We start from the raw sequence: 19,555 nt of genomic DNA on the forward strand, positions 1-19,555 counted from the left end.
AATGCAAGGGTATGATCCTGGCTCATAGCAACCTCCACTTCCCTGGCTCAAGGGATTCTCCCACCTCAGTCTCCTGAGTAGCTGGGACTACAGGCTCATGCCATCATGTCCAGCTAATTTTTGTAACTCTTTTTGTAGAAACAGGGTCTATGTTGCTCAGGCTGGTCTCGAACTCCTAGGGTCAAGTGATCTGTCTACCTCAACCTCCCAAAGTGCTGGGATAACAGGCGTGAGCCACCGCACCCAGCCCCTTTAAGGTTTTCTAGTCTAGCCTTTCACCTGTTTTATGGTATGTGAAGTTGAAAAGAACGGATAATGCAAATGATTCTTGTTTATAAACATGCAAATCAACCTGCCTTGGAAAGCCAATCCTTCTCCATGTGGCAAAGCCACTTATGCATCAATTTCCAGTTTATTTTAATATTCTGAGTAATAGATGTGTCTGTCCTTTGGGTTCCCTTTTTAACTGGTTGTAACATCTCACTGCTCACTTGATATAAAATATTTAACATTTATATCTATATGAGTCATAGTTTTTCCTGTTTTTGATAAGTTACCCTTTAACAAATATAATATGCACAGGTGAGTTAACACCATGCTTCTCAAAGTGTGGCCTGTGGAAACAGCAGCCTGGCGGTCCCTCGCAGTATTTTTGTCAGAAATGCAGAACACTGGGCCCCACCTCAGGAGTGTGGAGTTGTAGTAGGATCCCTTTCACTGACACATTAAAGTTAGAGCCACCCTAGGTTAATACACATCACTGACCGGCCTCAAGGAATAGGAGTGCTAGATCTACCAGTCTCTCCCAACCATGCCCTGGGCTTTGTCAAGTGCCTTCTGCCTGCCTCGCTCACTCTCGGATCAGATGTGGGCTCCCTGCCAGCAGTTCTACCTCATCCCCTCCCCACCTAAGTCAACTCTGGAGTTCACACACCTCACTTCTGATCTCCACCGCCCCTCCTCCCCTTCTACGGTGACTCAAACCTTCAGGCAGTGAAAATAGGCTCACAAACCAGGAGACTACAGCTTCAGACCACACATTCTCCACTGAGCCAATATCTGAGCAAAAACTAGTTTTCTGGAGTTGGCAGGATGAGGAAGATTTGATATTAAAAGCGTCCTTAGTGGCCTTTCAAAGCTCAACATCATCTAACAAAATTTTATTCCTTTTTCATTTCTGTTAGGGAATGTTTAGTTTTTCCTCTTTGATAATGAAAATATGGTTAAGAAACATTACCCTGGACCAATCTTCCTTTTCACAAATCACTGAGGTGTGTCTATCCACAAGTTCTCAGTCTAGCCTACGTTTTCCAGTCTTCCATTTAACTATTCAACCAATACCTGAGTGCCTGTCACGTGTCCGCCCTGCGAACATGCTGGTGACAGTGTGAGCAGGCAGGGCTGGTTCCTGTCCTCATGAAGCTTACGCTACCTGAGGCTGGGGTGTAGAAATCGACACATAAAAAGAACACCGAGACTTTTTAAAAATATATATAAGGCATACAAAGATGCTGAGCTGGAGCTTTGGAAAATGAAGAAAAAGTAATACAAATTTAGAATGTGACATCGAGGAATGAAGACCATCACTTAACATATCCTATGTTTAAAAAATCTAATATCCATAGGAAGTTGTCTAGGAAGCGGGCAGGGTTTCATACTGTAATGACTATTTAGAAAGTTACAAGAGTTCTAATGGTTCTTAATTTAAGAATTATAAGAGGTACATTCAGGTAGAGAGAGAGATTCCCATGATATTCACTGCTGGGTGGAGAAGGAGATCCATCCCCCTCCACTCACAAACATCCTCTTTGTGTTTTTACTTGACAGTCCTTCATTTAGCTGATCCATCCGTATTTATATTTGTTCTCTTCCGGACCTTGTTTCATAGTCAATATCAAGTGTTGTTGTGTAAACTGCCTGGTCTTGACAGGCCAGGCACAAAGGTAGGCACCATTCGCACAGCATTGCATTTAATCTTCACAAGACCCCTGCAAGGTAGGTCTCACCCTCCCCTGATATAGGTGAAGCAGGAGGCTCAGCGCTGCTACAACTTGCCCCCAGTCCCAGAGCTGGTACACAGCAACGCAGATTGATGGATTCCAATACTCATTGATGTTGCCTTGCCTAACTGTGTTGTTGGTGCCAAAATTTTGTAAATTAACCCAGGTTTATCTAAAATTAACTCAAAGTTAACATATGCTATTTGGAAGTAGTGGTGGCAATGACTTATCAGAGAACTTTTAAGAGAAACAGCTCTGGCAAACGAGCCTGACTCACACTGAAGTTATCTGTAATCAAGTTACCAACTGACAACTGATTAGTGAATGAAGCTGAGCGCCAGGACTCCCAACAGCTGTCTGTTTCATAAACACGCCCTCCTTCCTCCTTTTGGCCGACTACTAAAGGGTTTAGGTGTCATGCAGAATGAGTTTGGGTGTCATGCAGCGTTTAGGTGTCACCTGAGTTTAGGTGTCATGCAGCATTTAGGTGTCATGCAGAATGAGCAACAAGCAAAATGTAGGTGCAATCAGATAAGGGTGGAGAATTACCAGTATCTTTAGAATCACTTGTTGGGCGTTTCTGTTGATAATCACCAATTCAGGACAGCAAGAACTGAGAAGCCACAAGATTCCCTTAAAAGGCCTCATCCATTTGCATACTTTTGTTTTCAGGAAACAAAAATTACGTCATGTGGGCTCACAGTCGATAGATTTTTGTTCTGATTTGTATTTCCATGATACATAATTAAGTTTTGTGGTTTCTTTGAAGTTTAAAGAATTCTGAATGTGTATGCTAACACTGATTCACGTTAAAGCTAAGCACTAGGCTGGACGCGATGGCTTATGCCTGTAATCCCAGCACTTTGGGAGACGGGCAGATCACTTGAGGTCAGGAGTTCGAGACCTGCCTGGCTAACATGGTGAAAGCCCATCTCCACTAAAAACACAATTAGCTGGGCATGGTGGTGGGCACCTGTAATCCCAGCTACTTGGGAGGCTGAGGCATGAGAATTGCTTGAACCCGGGAGGTGGAGGTTGCAGTGAGCCAAGACTGGGCCACTGCACTCCAGCCTGGACAACAGAGCGAGCAAGACTGTGTCTCAAAAAATAAAGACAAAGCTAAGCAGTATATATTAAGTAGATGATTGAATATTTTAACCAAGGGTGTAAATTATTAACCAGGATACTTAAAAAGCAATGAATTGAAGTTGCTGACATTTTTGAGAGCTGTTTCTTTCCCTAAAGTTTTCACACACACACACACACACACACACACACACACTTTGGTGGTGCCAATAAAAAGGAAACAAAAATAAAATGGAGAAATGGAGGTAATGATGATCCCCAAGCTAAAGGAAGAGGAGGAGGGGGGTAGATATATGTTATTTTCGTTCTTTCCTATTTGTTTCACTCTTCACTGGAAAAGCACTTGAGTTAGTTTGTGATTCTGTTAGTCCTTCAATATGGTAAAACAAACAGGTTTATCTCATGCGCAAATAATCAATGAGGAGTGGCTGCCTCCAAGAGCCTGGGTAATGTTGACCTTAGTGGGAAGGATCTGAATCAGCTGCCAGGGCCACACATGTGCTGTGTGTTTGTTGACCCCGCCTTATGTCAACCAGTCAACATCAAAAACGATTAGGGCATTGCTAGGCAACCACTTCTTCGGTCTTCACTAGTCAATTATTGTGATTAGGATATTTTAGTTCTAACATTTTGTTTTCCTAAATGGAACTTGATAGATGGATAGAATGGATTCTACATCGCATTTTTTTCCCCTCTAACTATCATGCACAGATGCCGTTAAGTATATCATCTCCTCCTTCTGTGCAGGGAGCCCGCCCTATGTAAGGTTAACAGGAAGGACACAAAGGTATGCAGTGTAGAAAAAAATAGAAATAAGGACCCAGGCATAACTCTGAAGGAGCTTCTAACCATGTTGTGCAGATGAGGAAGACTCAATTAGTAAGTTATCCAAAGAAATTAGGGCTTTTTACTAGCAGAACAGTAAAAATTCTAAGTTTGGTAACACACTGAGTTGAGGCTGTGGGAAAAGAGGTATTCACTCATATTGCTACTGGAAGTATAAACTGGTATAACCCATCTAGAGGACAGTGATTTAACAATTATCGAAACTACCTAGTCCACATCTAGACATGTATTCTGCAGATATACTTGCCCAAATGCAAAATGTCAGATACACATTGTTTCTTGCAGCTTTGCTTATCATTGTAAAAACAGCTCTTTTAAGTTTCCTATTGCTGCTATAATCAGTTACCACAAATGTAGCAGCTTAAAACAACAGAAACTTATCTTATTATGAGCCCGGAGGTCAGAAGTCCGAAACGCGTCTTGCGAAGCTAAAATCAAAGGCTGGCTCCTTCTGGAGGCTCTCGGGGAGAGTCCGTTTCCATGCCTTTTCCTACTGCTGACGGCTTGCCACACACCTTGGCTCTTCATCGTGTATCACTGCAACCAACACTCCCATCTTCGTATCGCCTGATTCTGACGCTTCTTCTTCCCGCTTATAAGGACGCTTGTGATTGATTCCATTGTGCCCACCTGGATGATACACGCTCCTCTGCCCATCTCACAATCCTTACTCCCAAGGCCCCTTTGGCTATGTAAAGTAATAGATTCCTAGATCAGGGATTTGAATGTGGACATCTCTTTTTTTTGGAAAGACGGAGTCTCGCTCTGTCACCCAGGCTGGAGTGCAGTGGTGCAACCTCGGTTCACTACAACCTCCGCCCCCCAGGTTCAAACAATTCTCCTGCCTCAGCCTCCCAAGTAGCTGGGACTACGGGCGCATGCCACCACGCCTGGCTAACTTTTTGTATTTTTAGTAGAGATGGGGTTTCACTGTGTTAGCCAGGATGGTCTCAATCTCCTAACCTCATGATCCGCCCGCCTCGGCCTGCCAAAGTGCTGGGATTACGGGCGTGAGCCACTGCGCCCGGCCTGTGGACATCTTGTATTCAGCCAATCACAATAGCAACTGTCTGGAAACAAACTGGATGTCTGTCAGCAGTGGACTGTTTAAATAAATTATGATAAATTCATACAACAGAATATAGTTGTTTAAAATATGAGAAAATGTATTATGTACTAAACAGAAAACTCACCAAAATATAATGTTAGGTGAAAAAAGCAAAGTACAGAACAGACACAGGAATGCAGTATACATAATTTGCTTATATATATAATGTTTAAACTATCTCTGGAATGATATATCAGGAACTAATCATGGTGGTTACCTGTAGGACAGGAAGAGGGTGGTGGCATTGCAAGAATGAGACTTTTCACTAACACTCTTTCATAATTTTTTATCTTTGAAACTTGTAACTATATTATTTATCCAAAAAGTAAAATAATAAAGTATAGAAAGAATAAAAAGAAAACAAAGTGTAAAAAAAGTTATAGATGGGGAAATAAGTACCCATTGTAGGACTCTTTATGATAGAGCTGTACAATTTTTAAAAATGAAAAGTACATATATGTACACATGTATGTATATGTTACCAGGAATGCCAGGATATATGATCAAGTGACTGAAAACTATGAGCAAAAAAAGAACAGAAAAGAGAAACAAACCCACAAGTGCTTCAGGTTATTAGAATTATCAGACGTGAACTTTAAAGTAATTGGTAATATTATCAAACCTAGGTTTAAATAACTAGTATTTTTTATCTTGGTGCTAGTTACAGAGGTTTATTTACATTGCGATAATTCATCCACCTGTACATTTAAGATGGCACACTTTCTCTCAGGTATATTATACTTCAATACAATTTTACAAAAGTAGAAAACTTGTGCGATGTGACTAAATCTGGAGTGGGGGGAAATCTATAATCATAAACGCATGTATTTGAAAACAAAACAAAAAAAGTACTGAAAAACAATGATATGATAGGTGTGGTGGATCTCATGTATAATCCCAACATTTTGGAAGGCCAAGGCAGGAGGTTTGCTTGAGACCAGAACTTCAATACCAGCCCAGGCAACACGGTGAGACCTGTCACAGCAAAAATAATAATAATAATAATTAATTGGGCATGGTGACGCACACCTGTAGTCCCAGCTACTTGGAAGGCTGAGGAGGGAGGATTGGATCACTTGAGCTCAGTAATTTAAGGCTGCTATGAGCTATGATCCATCACTGCACTATAGCCTGAGTGACACAGTGAGACCGTGTCTCAAAAAAAAAGAAAAGAAAAAAAACCCAATGATCTAAGCATCCATCTCAAAAATCCCAGCAAATTAAGCCGAATGAAATTAAAATGATGGAAATAATAAGGATAAAAGCCGAAATTAATGAAAAAAAAACCAAAGACATAATAGAGAAAATATAAAAAGCCAAAGCTCTTTCTTTAAAAACAGTATTCCAGTTACTAATCTCTGTGGTAGCCAACCTCCAAGATGGCCCCCAGTGATTCTCACCTCCGCTATCCATGCCTTGTGCAGTTCTCACTCATATTAAATACAGCTGACCTGTGTTATCAAAAAGATAGTTCAAATTTCCTAGGCTGGATTATAAAATACATGGCAGCTTCCACCTTGCTCACCCTGGGTGAAAGTAGCTACCATATTGCAAGGACATTCAAGCAACCCTACAGAGGTTAATGCATTACATTACAGAGGTCTCCTGCTAACAGACAGCATTGACTTGCTAGCCATGTTGAGTGAGCCATCTTGAAATTAGATGCCCCAGCCTCAGTCAAGCCTTCAGATGACTGCAGGCCTAATCAACATATTGACCAAGACAGAACCACCCAGCTACAGCATTTCTCAAATCAGGACCCACAGAAGCTCTATATTAGTTTGCTATTGTTGTATAACAAATGAACATCTCAGGAAATATACATATATTGTCTAGTATATTTTCTCTTATACAGTTTCTGTGGGTCAGGATTTCATTTAAGAAAACATATGTTTATTCTTTTTTAAGTGTTTTTTTTAACTTCCTTTTTTTAAATTTATTTTTTATTTCAATAGGATTTTGGGAAACAGATGGTGTTTGGTTACATGAATAAGTTCTTTGGTGGTGATTTCTAAGATTTTAGTGCACCCATCATTCGAGTAGGGTACACTGTACCCAATGTGTAGTCTTTTCTCCCTCATCCCCACCCCACGCTTTCCCCCGGGTCCCCAGAGTCAACTGTATCATTCTTATGCCTTTGCGTCCTCATAGCTTTGCTCCCACCTATGAGTGAGAACATATGATGTTTGGTTTTCCATTCCTCAGTTACTTCACATAGAACAAGTCTCCAATTCCATCCAGATTGCTGCAAATGCCATTATTTTGTTCCTTTTTATGGCTGAGTAGTATTCCATGGTACATATATACCACTTTTTCTTTATCCATTCGTTGACTGATGGGCATTTGGACTGATTCCATATTTTTTCAGTTGCAGCCTGTGCTGCTATAAACATATGAGAAAAGGCCAGGCACAGGGGCTCACGCCTGTAATCCCAGCCCTTTGGGAGGCCGAGGTGGACAGATCACCTGAGGTCAGGAGTTCGAGACCAGCCTGACCAACATGCAGAAACCTTATCTCTACTAAAAATACAAAATTAGCTGGGTGTGGTGGCGCATGCCTGTAATCCCAGCTACCCAGGAGGCTGAGGCAGGAGAATCGCTTGAACCCGGGAGGCGGAGGTTGTGGTGAGCCAAGAGCGCATCATTGCACTCCAGCCTGGGCAACAAGAGTGAAACTCTGTCTCCAAAAAAAAAAAAAGTGAGAAAAAACGTTATTTATTCTCTCATATTTTATGTGGGTCAGGAATTTGGGCACGACTCAACTGGGTTCACTGCATAGGGTCTCACAAGGTTGCAGGCAAGGCGTCAGCTGAGCTAGGTTCAAGCTCATTCAGGTTGTTGACAAAATTCTGTATGTTTTTTATTGGGTATTGGCTGGAGGCCACCCTCAGGTCCTAGACACCACCTGCTGTTGGGCTTCCTCAACATGGTCACACACTTCCTCAAATCAGCAAGGAGAATCTTGGGTGCATGCTAGCAATATGTCTATCTCATATCCTAATGTATGTCTCTCTCCTCCTCCTCCTCTCCTCTTCCCTCTCCTTTCTTCTGTGCGCACGCACACACACACACATCCCAGGAGTAACAACCCATCACATTTGCAATATTATGTCAGTTAGAAACAAGTCACAGATGCTACTCACACTCACTCGATTTCATCCAAAAGGTTGAGAAGTGATCCTATCCACACTAAAAAGGAAGAGATTATACAGAGTACAACACCAGGACATAGAGATCATGGGAAACATCGTAGAAGTCTGCCTATCACAGATAATAAATATTTGTTGTTGTTTGAAGACATTAAGTTTCAGGTAATTATAACCTATTATAATAAGGTTGCAGCAATACATAACTAATTAGTAAGAGTTGTGCCTAACTAATTAGGTACAAGTTAGAATATAAAGAGTGAAGACTTATCACTATAGATCCTACAGATACTAAAAAGATAAGAGTTTGTTTTATTATAAGCAAGCCTATCACAATAAGACAATTTAGATTAAAAGGCTGGTAAGTTTTATGCTTTGTATATTTTACCATGATAAAAACATTTTATAAGCATCACTTAGCATTTGATCACCTATTAAATGCTAAAGGCTTTACATCCATTTCACTAATCCTTAGAACAACCTTGATTCAGTAAAAATTATTCCTGGTTTACAGAGGAGAAAACTGAGGCTCAGAGAGGCTAGTCATTTATTTGAAGGTACAAAGGCACTCTTTGTACCTTGCCACACTCTTCTTTAGATAACTGGAAAATTACAGGGGAGAATCTCAGAAATAACTAAGGAAGATGTAATCAAGAAACAAAAGTACAATGTTTGAATAGAGACCAAGTAAAGACGGCTGGGACTGGTTCAGTCCACATATAATTGAAAGGTAAATCAGTAGGAAAAGGAAGAAATCTCTAGGTTTCAAGATGAAATAGAAGTCATGAGAATTCTATAAATTTAAATTCAAGTTCACTGAAGAGAGCTAGGAATCAGCTACTGTTTGCTACAGATAATATTCAGTAAGGAGCTAACTGCTAATGCACTGGCCTGGGGAAGTGTTTAATGTCAAATAGAAACCAACAATAGTAAAACACTTTCTGGAGGTAAGAATTTTTTTTTTTTGGAGACAGAGTCTTGCTCTATCCCCCAGGCTGGAGTGCAGTGGCGTGATCTTGGCTCACTGCAACCTCCACTTCCCAGGTTCAAGCAATTCTCCTGCCTCAGCCTCCCTAGTAGCTGGGATTACAGGCACACACCATGACACCCAGCTGATTTTTGTAGTTTTAATAGAGATAGGGGTTTCACCATGTTGGCCAGGCTGGTCTCAAACTCCTGACCTCAGGTGATCCGCCCGCCTTGGCCTCTCAAAGAGCTGGGATTACAGGCGTGAGCCACTGCGCCTAGCTGCTCCTTCTTTCTTTGTAATGGACCTGGGAGATCTTTATGAGGGAAAGACTCATTTCTTTGAATAGGGCAGAATATTAAAGACTAGCCAGCCCTCAGGCTTATGGTGGTTGCTGCTATTCTGTTGAACGTGAACCATAGCCTTTAGAAAGGAGCGAGTCTTTGTGGGATACACAGGATTTGAAGTACATCAAAGGGATGGAAACCCAGCTGACCATGATACCCTCAAGTTGAGTTTTTCCACTGAAGTTGATTATTTGGCACTTCTTTCTGAGCCCAGAAAGTGGTTTTACTTTTGTAATTGTATTAATTATCTTGGGAATGCTCATTCCTGATTGTTTCAGTAAACAGCCTTGAACTCCTGGCCTCAAGTGATCCTCCCACCTCACCCTCCTGAGTAGCTGGGACTACAGGCTGCAGAAACTTTTATGAGAAAATAGAGGGAACAGAGCCAAGCTCATTTTTTGAGATTAAGATAAACTTGATATCGAAACTAGACTTGTCACAGAGTGCGAGAGGCGGGAGTTATCTCCCAAATCCAAGTTCTGCCTCTGGAGTATTAGACATGGCCTCACTGTCCTGTATCTGCAAGGGATTTACACTGATTATAGCATTAGTAAAACCTATGTTCTATTCATCATGAAAAGTCATTTTTTAAAGATTCCAGAATTATTAGAGGCAGAAACAAATTGAAAGGTTGTACACCTACACCTGCTGTTTGAAAAACACAACTTACCAAAGCCAAACAGAAGAAGTATGTAAACTCCTGTGTCTAGTAATAGGTAGAATCTGTAATTTAAAACTTTCCCACAAAAACAATTCCCAGTTCCTGATGGCTTCACTGGTGAAGTCTTCAATGAAAGGGAAAAGTAACACCAACACTACAGAATTTCTTTTTTAATTTTAGGGACAGAGTCACAGTCACATTCCAGTGATCCTCCCACCTCAGCCTCCTGAGCAGCTGGGACTACAGACTACAGAAACTCTTTTTTTTTTTTTTGAGACAGAGTCTCGCTCTGTCACCCAGGCTGGAGTGCAGTGGCGCAGTCTCGGCTCACTGCAAGCTCCGCCTCCCGGGTTCACGCCATTCTCCTGTCTCAGCCTCCCTGGTAGCTGGGACTACAGGCACCTGCCCCCATGCCTGGCTAATTTCTTTTTTTTTTTTCTTTTGTATTTTTAGTAGAGACAGGGTTTCACCGTGTTAGCCAGGACGGTCTCGATCTCCTGACCTGGTGATCCGCCCGCCTCGGCCTCCCAAAGTGCTGGGATTACAGGCGTGAGCCACCACGACTGGCCAGAAACCTTCAAGAGAACAAAAATAAAGGGAACAGAGCCATGCTCATTTTTTGAGATTACAATAAACTTGATACCAAAAGTAGTCTAAAAAATTACAAAAAGTAAAACTACAGGCTAATCAGTCACATGAACACAAGCCCAAAAGTCATTTTTAAAAACAGCACACTAAGCAGGGTGCAGTGGTTCATGCCTGTAATCCCAGCACTCTGGGAGGCCGAGGTGGGAGAAGTGCTTGAGCTCAGGAGTTCCCTTTATTTTTGTTCTCTTAAAAGTTTCTGCAGCCTGTAGTCCCAGCTACTCAAGAGGCTGAGGTGGGAGGATCACCGGACCGTGACTGTGAATAGCCACTGCACTCCAGCCTGGGCAACATAGTGAGACTATGTCCCTAAGATTAAAAAAAAAAAAATCTGTAATGTTGGTGTTATTTTTTCCCTTTCATTGAAGAATTCACCAGTGATGCCATCAGGAACTGGGGATTGTTTTTATGAGAAAGTTTTAAATTATGGATTCTATTTATTTCATAAATATAGGGGTATACATACTTATGTTTGGTTTTGGTAAGTTGAGTTTTTCAAACAATAGGTATACAACCTTTTAATTTGTTTCTGCTTATAATAATTGTGGAATCTTTTTTTTAAAAAAATGACTGACTTTTCATGAGTAGAACATAGGTTTTACTAATACTACACTCAATGTTAATTCCTTGCAGTTCAAGGACACTGAGGCCCCGTCTAATAATACAGAAGAAAAACTAGGATAGTGGCAAGACTAGCCTGGGGAACAAAGTGAGACTCCAGTTCAAAAAAATAAAAAATTAGCCAGGTGTGGTCACACACATTCTGTGGTCCCAGCTACTCGGGAGGCTGAGGCAGAAGAATAGCTTAAACCCAGGACGTGGAGGTTGCAGTGAGCCTAGATTGCGCCATTGCATTCAGCCTGGGCGATAAGAATGAAACTCTGTCTCAACAAAATAAAACAAAACAAAACAAACAAACAAACAAATATATATATATAGAGAGAGAGGCTGCCTAGAGAGGAGTAATACACTAAACTAGCAATGCTAGTTTCAATTTAGGGTGAATTACTTCAGTAGAGAACTGAAGTACGTGCACTAGCCTGAATACATTAATTTAAATTTAAAAAATTAAAACTTAAAAAAAATTAGAGATGGGGTCTCAACACGTTCCCCGGGCTGAATCCAAACTCCTAGGCTCAAGCAGTCCTCCAGCCTCAGCTTCCCAAGGAGCTGAATAAGCTAATTAACTTGTTTTGCTTCTCTCAGGGAGTGCACAACAGGTGGAGGGAGGAGGCAGGAGTGTGGGGATGAGAGCGCCTTCCCAGGAAAAGGCCTGGAAGAGTTTCTACCAACCAGGAAAGGCCTGGGGCACAGTAAAAGGAACTGGCCTCTGCTTCTAGGAGAAAGGAATGCCTCCTCCCTTCTTCCAGCCTCCCTTAAGAAAAATACCCAAGAACGCCCCCAGCCCTGTGAGCACAGAGCACTGGTGTGAGTTGTTTACTTGTTAATGAGTTTGCACCACTGTCTGCATGTAGTGAGTCATTCAGGTCATTCTGGGATGATGTTGGTATGCACAAACCCCTCCTTTAATCTGGTTGGCTAGTTCAGAATAGACAAGTTTTAACACTGCTTCCTTCTCCCGTCAAGAAGTAAAGCCCAGGTTCTGAGGAACAGACTCCATCTGGAGACCATGTTTGGTGAACCTGAGCTTCGGGAAAGACACAGCTTCAAGCCTCAAGTCGTTTTGCCCCTTCCTGTGGCTGACAGCATCAGAGGTCAGGATCACAATGAATTTTACCATTTTGATGGGGATTTTAAAACATGACTGTTTAAAAGGCGCTGCTTTGAAAATTTTTTTAATCTTGATTTATATATGCATTTATTTCTTGGTAAGATTTGAATTATAACCTAATTGATAGACTTAATATTCTTCAGGGCTAAGACTACATGACAAAAAAATGTTATACAGATTTTTTAAATGATTCCTGGGCTTAAGGAAGAAATTACTTTTAAATCCTTACCAGTCTCCCAGATAATTAATGAGCAGGTGCTGCCTGGGAGTGTAAAGATTTTTAGGTCTTATGACCTCGTGGCCACTTGGTCCAAAACATAAGATTACTTGCCTCTTTCCTTATTCTTACCGGATAGAATGAGACTCGTTTAAAACATCTCGTTTAGGTTAGAAAAGAAAATGGGACACCATATTTGTAATCGACCTAACATAAGTACCTGATTTAAATGAACTTTACCCAAAGCACACTCCACAAGAGGTACTTCAAATTTCACTGGAGCACAGCCCTTTGTGTTGTAGAATAATGTAGAATAAAATGGCTTTCTTTTTTTAAGTACACCACAACACTCTTAAGGAAATGAAACTAGGTAAGGCATCTATGTGTGAACAGCAGTGCTGTCCATTCCATGAATGTTTAGGGTCTACTCCGTGTTAGGCACTAGGGACAGGGCAAATAGGGCAGACAGCTCCCCTGACCTCTTCCACCACCCTACAGTCGAGTGAAGAAAGTCGATTTTTTTTTTTTTTTTTTTTTTTTGAGACGGAGTTTTGCTCTTGTCTCCCAGGCTGGAGTACAGTGGCACTATCTCCCTCACTGCAACCTCCACCTCCCAGGTTCAAGCAATTCTCCTGCCTCAGCCACGTGAGCAGCTAGGATTACAGGCGTGCAACACCACACTTGGCTAATTTTGTATTTTTAGTAGAGACGGGGTTTCACCAGTTGGCCAGACTGGTCTCGAACTCCTGACCTCAGGTGATCCGCCTGCCTTGGCTTCCCAAAATGCTGGGATTACAGGCGCGAGCCACCACATCCAGCTAGATTTTAAATATTAACAAAATAATAACAAGTTCTGATTATTACTATTAAGAGAAAAGCGCAGAGATAGAATAACATCAGAGAGGGGGCACCACCACTTTAGGAAGCCAGGGAAGGGCTGGAGGAGGTGAAATTTAGGCAAAGATTGAAGGACATTAGGAGTCAGACCTGCCATAGCAGGATGGAAAAGCATCCCTGGCAGAGAGAAAAGCTTGTTCAGAGTCACAGCCCTGAAAGAAGCTTGTTTGAGGGACTACAAGAAGACCAATGTGCTTGAAGCATAATATGTCTAAGATCAGACGTGTGATGAGTCTGAAGAGGCAGCTAGATCACCGTAAGAACTTTGGAGGGCTTTTGGCAGGAGAGTGACATGATCTGATCTGATGTATATTTTGAAAGATCACTCCAGCTTCCAGATAGCAGTGGAAGAAGACATGCAAAAATCACAATCATAACTTACACAGCATGGTAGCTTGGAGTACCAATGATTACAGTAGGGAGGAAGAGGAAGCACATTTGGGGTAATTTTGGAAGTGGAATAAACAGACCTGCTGGTGGATGGGGAAGGGTGGGGTGGGGGTTGGTAATGAGGAGCCAAGGATGACTCATTTTCAGGTTGGAGTAACTGGGAAGGCTGGGAAGACTAGTGGAGAAACAGGTTTGGAGAAAGAAGCCTCAGTCCCTTAGTCATTCACCTCAGTTTCTTAGTCATTGGAATACCTTAGATCTCTATCTACCGTTTCTTTAAAAACATGTGTGAGCCCAGTAGGCAGTCCTGGCTACTCAGGAGGCCGATGGGAGAGGATCCCTGGAACCCAGGAGTTTGAGGCATACCTGGGCAACACAGCAAGACCCTGTCTCTCTAAAAACAACTACAAAAAAAAAGGGGGGGCAGAAAAAGGCTGGGCACAGTGGCACACGCCTATAATCCCAGCACTTTTGGGAGGCCGAGGCGGGTGGATCACATGAGATCAGGAGTTCGAGACCAGCCTAACCAATATGGTGAAACCCTGTCTCTACTAAAAATACAAAATTAGCCAGGCATAATGGCACACACCTGTAATCCCAGCTACTTGGGAGGCTGAGACAGGAAAATCGCTGGAACCTGGGAGGCAGAGGTTGCAGTGAGCCCAGCTAGTGCCACTACACTGCAGCCTGGGTAACAGAGCGAGACTGTCTCAAAAAACAAAAAACAAACAAACAAAAAAAACAGAAAGAAACATATGTAGCAGACAACTGCTGCCTGCTGGGCCTAAACTAACCCCAGATTTTTAAAATATATATAGATAGCAAGAGCTTACAGAACAGGCAGCACCAAGTGGGAGCTGGGGGGGCTTCTCTTGATGCTGCATTTGATAAATATACACAGTTTTTACTCAGATTATATGTTTGCTTAGATTTGGGCTAAAGATCCCCAAAGCTGCCCCTTGCTATTGACATTCGTTAAGAAATTAGGGAAGAGATAGTGCTATTGAACTATTTTCCAAGAAAAGAAAAAAAAAAAGGACAAAAACCCAAAACAAATGGGATGTGATGTACGTTTTCCATGTTGTTTTATACATGAGCTACCTTTCCAACACTGAAGTTGGTTTAGCAAGAAAATAATTAAAGGCGTCAATGTGCAAGCCAAGAGCCAAAACCACTCTCAACAGCCCAAGGTTGTGAACGTATTTAATTTGCCCCTTCCCTGGGGAGTCATTTCTTGGATCATTGACTTATTATTATTCTGTAAAACAGTGGTAGCCCCTGCCTTCCTCTGCTTGCTGCCAGAGTATGATCCAGCTGTGGGTTCTGAAGAGTTTATGTTTATTGGATTTTAATGACTTAGTTAACAAAGGTCATTCCTAAAAGTAATAGAAAACTAAGGGTGTGGAAACAGAACAGAAAAGACCGACTCGAGGGTTATTTCTAGTAGTTCCTTGGTGTTGTCCGTAGATACATGTTTAATCCTTAAAAGCAATTATGAAGGATTCTTCCTCATAATCAATTTACTGATGCTATATTCAACTATACTTGTAAAATGTTATTTTAGACCTCTCAGTAACAAAAGGAACAGGGCTTAAAATACGTTAGATAATATCGGCATAACAATGTATTGTTAACATAACATTGCTGACAGTCTAATTGTAATTAACGGTAATACTTGATGTCGCATCTGTAGTGCTTCCATTATCGCTGACAGTAGGAAATAACTTCAGTCTCAGGTGAAATCTGGTTGGATACAAATCTCCAAGTTAAAAGAAACCTCAAAGATCATTTAATCTTGTCCTTTTAAATATTTAGTAACTGTGAATAGTAGTAAATATTTATCCAAATGATGTTTCTTAGACTGTAAAAGAATTTCCAGGCTGGATGTGCTGGCTCACGCCTGTAATCTTAGCACTTTGGGAGGACAAGGCAGGAGGATCACTTGAGGCCAGGGGTTCAAGAACAAATTGGGCAACAAAACCAGACTTTATCTCTATTCAAAGTAAATAAAATTAAAAAAAAAAATTAGGGGCCAGGCATGGTGGCTCACGCCTGTAATCCCAGCACTTTGGGAGGCCGGGGTGGGAGGATCACCTGAAGTCAGGAGTTCAAGACCAGCCGGACCAACATGGAGAAACCCCGTCTCTACTAAAAATACAAAATTAGCCAGGCATGGTGGCACATGCCTGTAATCCCAGCTACTTGGGAGGCTGAGGCAGGAGAATTGCTTGAACCCAGGAGGCAGAGGTTGCGGTGAGCCAAGATGACACCATTGCACTCCAGCTTGGGCAACAAGAGCGAAACTCTGTCTCTAAATAAATAAATAATCTGGGTATGGTGGCACACACCTGTAGTCACATCTACTCAGGAGGCTCAGGTGAGAGGATTGCTTGAGCCCAAGAGTTCGAGGGTGTAGTGAGCTATGATTGCACCACTATACTCCAGCCTGGGTGACAGAGCAAGACCCTGTCTCAAAAAAAAAGAAAAAAAAAAAAAAAAGACAAATGAGCTAAATGGTAATTGAATTATTTAAAATTAAATTGAAATCATTTAAGAATATGTGGAAAGAAATTTACAGTCATTCGTCAGGTATAAATTAAATATTTTCCACCTCAAAATCCAATGACATGAGATATAAATGTATAGTTCACATATGTAATATATTTCTCACATGGTTACAGAACCTTTCTGATCTGGCTCCGGTTGACTTTTCCAGCCTTATCTCATTTCTCCTCCCTCCTTCCAACCCTGTTTTTTCCTCCTCCTCTCCTTAGCTACAGCTTTACTAATCTAATCTTCCTACTGTGAGCCTCAAACCCACGCTGCGGTCTCAGGGCCTATGTACAAGTAATTCCCACTGCCTGGAATCTCTTGCCCTCATTCTTTGCTGGGTCATTCTGCAGACCCAGCACTACTTCCTCTTGGGAGCCTTCTGTCCATCTCCTCTTCCCCCAATCTCCGAACCCCACCAAGACCTCAGTAGTTCTTTTTTTTTGAGACGGAGTCTCGCTCTGTCGCCCAGGCTGGAGTGCAGTGGCGCCATCTCGGCTCACTGCAAGCTCCGCCTCCCGGGTTCACGCCATTCTCCTGCCTCAGCCTCTCCGAGTAGCTGGGACTACAGGCGCCCACCACCACGCCCGGCTAATTTTTTGTATTTTTAGTAGAGACGGGGTTTCACCGTGGTCTCGATCTCCTGACCTCGTGATCCGCCCGCCTCGGCCTCCCAAAGTGCTGGGATTACAAGCGTGAGCCACCGCGCCCGGCCTCTCAGTAGTTCTTGAGCAAGCCTCTGCTTAGTTTTCCTGGGATGACCAAAACTAACAGTTCCATTGTTCAATCCCCAATCCCTAGAACGGAGCTGCAACATAACAGGCACTATAAACGAATGAAAGGATAAAGACAGCACTGAAGAACTTGAAATTATAGTTTACACATGTAAACAGTAACATAAATCTGAGGAAATAAAGTTTTTTTTTGTTTGTTTGTTTTTTCGAGACGGAGTCTTGCTCTGTCACCAGGCTGGAGTGCAGTGGTGCAATCTGGCCTCACTGCAACCTCCGCCTCCCGGGTTCAAGCGACTCCCCTGCCTCAGCCTCAGCGTCCCAAGCAGCTTGGACTCCAGGCACGCGCCACCACGCCTAGCTTTTTTTTTTTTTTTTTTTTTGTAATTTAGTAGAGATGGGTTTCACTACGTTGGCCAAGATGGTCTCAATCTCCTGACCTCGTGATCCGCCTGCCTCAGCCTCCCAAAGCGCTGGGATTACAGGCGTGAACCACCGGGACTGGCCAAGTTGTTGTTTTTAAAAGATGTATTTCAACTCACTTCTTCTCTAAGGCGGGAATATACACAGCCCGGCATCAGTTTGACATACAACAAAAATTTTAGCGTTGTTGTATGCTAAATTTCTTTTACTGGATTAAAAAAATGTAGAATCCAAAGAGCTGTAAATGCAAATGACAAATACTGTACAAAATCTATCAAGCAACTATAAGTCACAACTTGCAAATGAGTTAAAAGAAAAGCAAAAGTATTTGAAACTTTCTTAGTGGAAAACGAATGACCTTTAAAAATGCCAACATTTTCCCCAGAGAATAGATTTGGTCTGAGTTCTTCATTTCTGAAATTGTACAAGATAAGACGACTTGGTTTGAGAGTCAAACTGCATCCTTCTATAAAGGTTTTAGACATTTTAAGTATCCATACAAAATACTCCCCTTATTTTGAGAACAGAAGGAACAATAAGACAGCTCAGGCGGGGCAGAGAAAGAAAGGCCTTGAAACAAAGTCCCTGGAAAGGTAAAAACAACAACAAAAATAGTAAGTTAGAACTCGTGTTAGAACTCGTGTTAGATCTGATAACTCAAAACTGCACAACTTTTGCCATACGAAAGCAACATGGGAAAACAGAAAAAGAAATCACAAACATTTTTTGAGTGTCGTAACTTGTAGAACCCGTAAGAATGAATCAAATACACTTGGACAAAGCTCTTTTTTTCTCTCTCTCCTTCAAGTCGCAGACTAGGGGTGTGGGGCGGGAAGTACGATGGGGTCTCTAATAAATACAAGACCCAGCCTCGTGGCGTGTTTAATTGCTGACATTTTAGAAGAAAAATGGGCTATTTACAATTAATGAACCAAACTACCAAAGTAAAATCATGACAGTAGGAGGAGGAAGGAGTAAATGGAACTGTCTGGGCGAAGTTTCAGGAAGGCGCACGCTGGGGTCGCTGCGCCCTCCCCTACCAATACCTCGGGGCTCTCCCGTCGCTCCCGGCCCCCAGCGCGGATTCTCGGGCGCCGGCGGCCCAACCTTACAGACTTGGCAGATGTAGCCCCCTTCTCCCCTCTCCAAGAGAGAAAAGCGCGAAGAGACGCAAACCGTATTTCCGTGTCCGCACGTTGAAACCTGCGGAGTCGCGCGCGGGGCGCCCACATTCGTTCCCGGCGAGCCCCAGCCCGGTCGCCCGCCCCGGTCCCAGCTCCAGCCCGGGCCTCCCTTACTCTGGGGCTCCATGATCGGCTGCTCCCCGGCCTCCGCGGGCGAACCCCGGGGCTCCTAACGCCTCTCAGCCAGGGCCGGCGTCCCTACGGTTGCCCTGACAACCCGGAGGCGGAGTGGGCAGAACCAGAGGGACGGCGAGCGGGAGGGACCAAAAGCCGCAGGAAGTGAGGGAGCGCGTGAGGACCCGCGCGTCGCCGGGGACACTGAGCGAGGGTAGCGGCCAGGTCACCGACTGAGGACACTGCCCCTGAAGCCCGGTCAGGCGGTCGCGCCCTCCCTGGCGTCCCCCGCGGCCCCGCAGAACGTGTGCCCCGACGTCGCCGACCCGCGGCCCCCGCCGTCGCCGACTCGCGGCGTCCGTCGGGCGAGTGGGCCCGCCCGCGGGTAAGGCGCCGGCCCTGGGCCTCCCTCCCGGGACTCGGGAGCCGCCGCTGCAGGTAACAGCGGGGCCCCGGCGGCGAAGAGGTCGGGGTCGACGCAGGGGCGGGCGCGCCCCGAACTGGGTGGGCG

The 19,555-nt window shown here is 43.3% G+C and overlaps 2 protein-coding genes across 4 annotated transcripts in view; one reads left to right on the forward strand and one right to left on the reverse strand.

Annotated features, from left to right (window-relative positions):
- FANK1 (fibronectin type III and ankyrin repeat domains 1) overlaps positions 1-19,555 on the reverse strand; it is a 122,558-nt gene that overhangs the window by 102,657 nt on the left and 346 nt on the right.
- The window catches only part of DHX32 (DEAH-box helicase 32 (putative)), a 60,104-nt gene continuing 59,763 nt past the window's right edge, over positions 19,215-19,555 (forward strand). For 2 of the 3 annotated variants that reach the window (XM_058435900.1, XM_032175333.2), the window contains exon 1: positions 19,215-19,482. The gene's annotated coding sequence lies outside the window, so the exon portion shown is untranslated. The remainder of the gene's footprint in view (positions 19,483-19,555) is intronic. The other variant, XM_058435901.1, reaches the window with a different exon arrangement.

Source organism: Hylobates moloch, unplaced genomic scaffold (genome assembly GCF_009828535.3).
Source record: "Hylobates moloch isolate HMO894 unplaced genomic scaffold, HMol_V3 SCAFFOLD_3, whole genome shotgun sequence".
Classification (NCBI taxonomy): Eukaryota; Metazoa; Chordata; class Mammalia; order Primates; family Hylobatidae; genus Hylobates; species Hylobates moloch.